This window comes from Penaeus japonicus, unplaced genomic scaffold (assembly GCF_977035675.1).
Source record: "Penaeus japonicus unplaced genomic scaffold, GWHDUDI00000001_assembly GWHDUDI00000021, whole genome shotgun sequence".
NCBI lineage: Eukaryota > Metazoa > Arthropoda > Malacostraca > Decapoda > Penaeidae > Penaeus > Penaeus japonicus.
In genome coordinates, this window is record NW_028234423.1 from 19,568,949 (window position 1) to 19,574,255 (window position 5,307).

The following is a 5,307-nucleotide window of genomic DNA, read 5'->3' on the forward strand; positions in this document are numbered from 1 at the left end:
ATTTCTGAATAAACCGCGGTTGCTAAGCCTCAAGGCATTACTTTTTGTCCTGAGACGAAGTTGGCAAAATCCTCTGGTGTCAAATATTCAGGCACATCACCAATTGGTCACATGAATCTTATAACTTCGATATCTTCACTATTCCCATTGTTTTTAGTGTAAAAATGTAGATAAACTGACACCTGTAGCTGAAGTACACCCGCACCTATCTTGTAATCTGCCAGGACATGTGAGCACGAATTGGAAGAAAGGTTATACGTGCCGAAAGTCCGGTGTTAAAAGGTCATTCTTCAGAAAAAAAAAACATTAGAAAATGCTCTATGTCAGCGCATTTCATCAACTAAAATCACCCAATTTCTCAAGACAAACAAAGAATACTAAACGAAAATGAACAAAAAACACAAAGAGAGGCTAGAAAGAACGGAGAGAAACAAATAAAACCTAAAAACCCAACATGAAAGCACATAACCTAAACTTGATAGCAAGAGCACGTGACCAGGAATGTCTCCAACCAAACACCTAGTAGTTATGTTTGCTCTTCCGCAGGTCACAGAGTACATTAGAAGCCCCGGGAAACTAGTACATGTTCCCTTCACAAAGTACTGGTGCTCTGTCAGATGAGATACACGGGATATAGTGTAGGACTAGTCAGCCCTCCCATTCGCGATACTTGGCTGAATGTTTGACAGAGGCGCCAGGTACTGGATGTGAGATTTCGTGAGGTTAAGGGCGTGTTTTGCCTGGCTGTGGTGTGAGGGTTATAGGTTAGTGCTATGCTATGTACTGGAATAATGATTTTTAAAAAAATGTTTTTTTCTTCTCTCTGTGACCATCTCCTTTTGAGAAATGGTCACAGATGGTTTATAATTAATGACACTTTTGTAACATGTTAATGAAATTGTATTATCACATGGGTATTTCCACTTAGGATATTATGTTTAAGGTTTATCAAACCTTCAAAAGGCGGCAGATAAACCCACCATTTTTTGTTCCTTTCAGAGACAACGTGAAGAAAGGGTAGATGTTTCGATAAATAAAATATAAAAATTCCATGTCGGTGTAAACAGACGATGGATATTTACATATAAAGAATATAATGACGGCGTAAACAAACTAATATTTTTTACATATGGGAACTGCGTATTGTAGTGTATTTTTTCGCGTTTTCTCTTCCTTTTTTTTTAAATCTTAAATGAACTGCTTACAAGAATGTCATGAATAACGGCCCTGCTGATTCGCGTGATTCATCCCCCTAACCTTCTAGCTTGAATGAGGAAGAAAAATTGTCGGAATATTAGCACGAAAGTCATTTAGGCGGTGTTTTTACGCACATTTTATAAAGGCAAAGTAGCTGTCTTGTTAATGGTGTGAAGGTTGTTTAATGAATCGTGAATATCATTATGATTTTGATAAATTAGAAGCGAAGTTTTTTTTTTTCTTATAGAGGTAATATATTATACTGATAACTAGTTCGTCTCAACTTTAATACGCCAGTATAAATATCCCAAGACTTAAATTTGTTTTGTGTAATGTAGTAATACAACATCTAGTCTCGTTGTAAATACATCCAAAAACTGAGCAAAGTGCTGCCGAGAGCAGTATGGCATCCATACATAACACCGCACAACCACCAATACCCAATGGAAATGGATTTCGAACTTCCTCAAGCAAGCAGCCGGCCATTATTGAGTGTCATTCCCTATCAACACTTTCTGCGGCACTGACAAGCACTCTAGTGGGCCTGGAGTGGACAAAAGAGGGAGAGAATAACTGCGTGGCAACTCGAGGGCTGGCACCCGCGTCTGACAGCGGTTCCGAACCAGTCTGCTACCTCAGTCTGCCTCTGACACTGTGAGAGGAAACATCCCTCTCTGGCACTCTCGGCGACCTCTGGTCACGCTCACACTTGTCGTGTTGTTCATGTAAAGCTTCTCTCCTTCTGCCCTTCCTTTTCTGTCATTTCCCCTTTGTCAACGCAAGGCAGTCGTAGTGCTCTAGTTTTTGTATATCTGATTACGGACTCCGTGGTGAACGAGTGATCAGTATTGATTCCGAGATTTTCCCGTGGGAAAAAAGAGGTTTTAAATCACTACCTATCACAACAAGACTTCTGGATTTACACTGTCACAATGTACGAGTAGCGGATGAGGATTCTACTTGAGGTGAGTCCAGCGGCGCTTTTGGTTGGAAGGCTTAGTTAGTCACGTTCTCTGTGTTTACAAACAACACATGACGTCACAGTTTGGCTGTGCGAGATTTTCGGAGGCTTTTGATAATGGTATGCTGGAGGAGGTTTATGCACCAGGCACGGGGCATCTCACCATGTCAAGGCAGTCACGAACACTGCCAGGGCTTGTGTAAGGAACTGTAATTAGATAAAACTTCACCCTTTGAGAACACTCCGTATCGGCCCGTGTTGTTGTCTGCAAGCATCCAAATTCTCCGGATGTTGCAGCCTTTACTTCGCGTGCCATGGATGTAGGCCTATATTATTCACGTTTTCCAAATATAAACATAAGACTATACTTGGACTTTTTCTATGAGAAGTATATTACGTAAACACTACAACTCATCTTGGAATACCACACCCGTTACCTAAGACCCCGTTAGAAGGAACAGAGCCACCTCGACATTTTTTAACCAGTTTATCAATGGATTTTTTTTACTACTTTTTTGAGTATCCATGGTGTTGGTGTTTGCGGCGGCTGTGCGAACCACTTGTGGCTTAGTGATGAAAATGTATTACCACTCGACATCTTCCTGTAGAATGACGTCATATGACAGGCTTAAGATGACATTGATTAAAATAGCTCTTGGTAAGCTCCGGTGCTAGTGAAGAATTTGTAAACGTTTAAAGAAATAACTCGCGTTTACGTTGAATCGTAATGTGGAGGTTTTATATGCATGTGTAGTTGTCATTAACCTTAAAATGTGAGAACGAGTCTTGCTTGCGTAAACAAGGAAATGCCGGAATGTGTGTGTTTATTTGCTTTCGTGGCAGTTTATGTATAGAATTGCTGAACATTTTTATACATATTTTTTCAATGGGAAGCCTATTCTTCTCGCTAGTGTGTTTTAAGGAAGTATGTATCTTAAATGTCCAACTGTGAAGAAAATTAAAATTGATGAGTACCTCATTATTATTCAAGACTTTTGTAGACGGCCCAGCAACAACAACAACAAAAAAATAACGGCAACAACAAAAAAACAGAACGTTGATTCCAGGAAGTAATCAAGAAAAGCGTGCGTAGTTATAACACAAGGACAAGTTTCGGGTGATTCATGGCAGAGGAGGGGGAGGGGGAGGGGGAGAGGGAGAGGTGAGGAGGTGAAGGGTGAAGGGAGAAGAAGGGGGGGGAGGGGGAGGGGGAGGAGGCGGGCGATGGTGAAGAAGAGTTAGAGTTAGAGGACACGTTATGACTTATGAGGTATTTGCCCTCAGCTTTTGATGTAATTAATGTTTATTTGTATCATTACGGTGAGGCTGATATACATATACATGATATACATATGTGAATGGGTTAGTGTGAGGTGATTTACATCAGTGTAAGTGTGTGTATGTGACGATTTACATTTGTGTGAATGTGTGTGCATAAAATACATCCTCGCATACAAACATACATGTTTAAATGTATTCCCACGTGTATGTTCGAGAGCACGAGCGGGCATGCTGGTATAGATGCCCTTGGTGTGGACAAGGCCACCTGTAATGGCGACGTGGATCACATACCGATCAGCCTTAGAGATATAGAGAAGAAGAAAAAAAAAAAGAATTAATTTAGCTAATCAACTCGATACATGGGAGCCTTTATTTGATACGTATCTAGTAAGCTGACCTTTGCTTCTTAATTGTTCGTAGGCTTGGTTCTGTAGGAGGGGCGGGTTAGGTTACGTGGGTGTGACCTCTTGTTGCGTCTCTTTCTTAATGTGATGGTAGAGGAGGAGGAATTGGTGGGGAAGGAGGAGGAGGAGAGGAGGAGGAGGAGGAGAGGAGGAGGAGAGGAGGAGGAGGAGGAGGAGGAGGAGGAGGAGGAGGAGGAGGAGGAGGAGGAGGAGGAGAGGAGGAGGGGGAGGGAGGAGAAGGAGAAGGAGAAGGAGAAGGAGAAGGAGAAGGAGAAGGAGAAGGAGAAGAAGAAGAAGAAGAAGAAGAAGGAGGAGGAGGAGGAGGGGTGTGTGTGGGGAGGGGGAGGGGGAGGGGGAGGAGGAGGAAGAGGAGAAGGAGACGAATATCGATAAATTCAGTTACATTTAGACTTAGATCGAAAGCAAAAAGAAAAGATGAAACCAATAACAACTCGGATATTCAACCAGGGAGAGCAATCATCTCCAACAAACAGACCAAAAAAAATAAATAAATAAATAAAAAATAGGATGAAACAACACATTCCAAGAGAAGGCGGAGGAGGGAAAAAATTACCTCACTTCACTCGGGGTTCAGGAATAAAAACAAACCTCAACAGGGTACCGTTTCCATTGGGGGTTATTTGGCGTTTGTCTTGGCAAGGAAACAGGTGTTGACCTCAAGAAGCCCCGGGGTTGGTGGTTGGTGTGAGTGGTGTTGTTTTGTTGTTTGTTTTTTCATTGTCATTTCATTTTATTGATAATTTTGTTATTAATGACATTATTGGTGTTTTTACTTGTAGTAGTAGTAGTAGTAGTAGTAGTGTATGTATCATTGTTATTATTATTGTATTTGTTTTTATCAATATCATTAGCATCATTATTACTGTTGTTCATATTATTTGCATTACTATTATTATTGTTATTATTATCATTGTTATTATCATCATCACGAGGCGATCACATGCCAACCAGCCTTAGAGTTGTAGTTTTTATTGTAATTATATTCATTGTTATTGATGTTATTATTAATACTATTAATAATGATAATGATTGTTATTGTTATTATTATTATTATTATTATTATTATTATAGTTATTATTATTATTGTATTTATCATCATTATTATGATTATTGGCATCATTATTGTTATTATTATTATCATTATTATTATTAATCATTGTTATTATTATCATCGTTATTATAATTATTGTTGTTGTTTTTCATATTATTATTATTATTATTATTATTATTATTATTATTACAAATATCATTGTTATTATTATTATTATTATTAATATTATTATTGCTATTATTATTACTATAATAATAATAATTATTATTATTATTATTATTATTATTATTATTATATCTGATGGTAAAACGTATACGATTTAGCCGCGCCCAGCAACCAGTGATACCAAAAACCTTTCTGGTTATTCTTCTAGAACCCAAAATCACTGCTCC

At 38.8% G+C, this 5,307-nt stretch overlaps 1 protein-coding gene across 2 annotated transcripts in view; it reads left to right on the forward strand.

Moving 5' to 3' along the window:
* Positions 1 to 1,833: 1,833 nt before the first annotated feature.
* The window catches only part of RhoBTB (Rho-related BTB domain containing), a 50,694-nt gene continuing 47,220 nt past the window's right edge, over positions 1,834 to 5,307 (forward strand). For both annotated transcript variants that reach the window (XM_043025913.2, XM_043025906.2), the window contains exon 1: positions 1,834 to 2,162. The gene's annotated coding sequence lies outside the window, so the exon portion shown is untranslated. The remainder of the gene's footprint in view (positions 2,163 to 5,307) is intronic.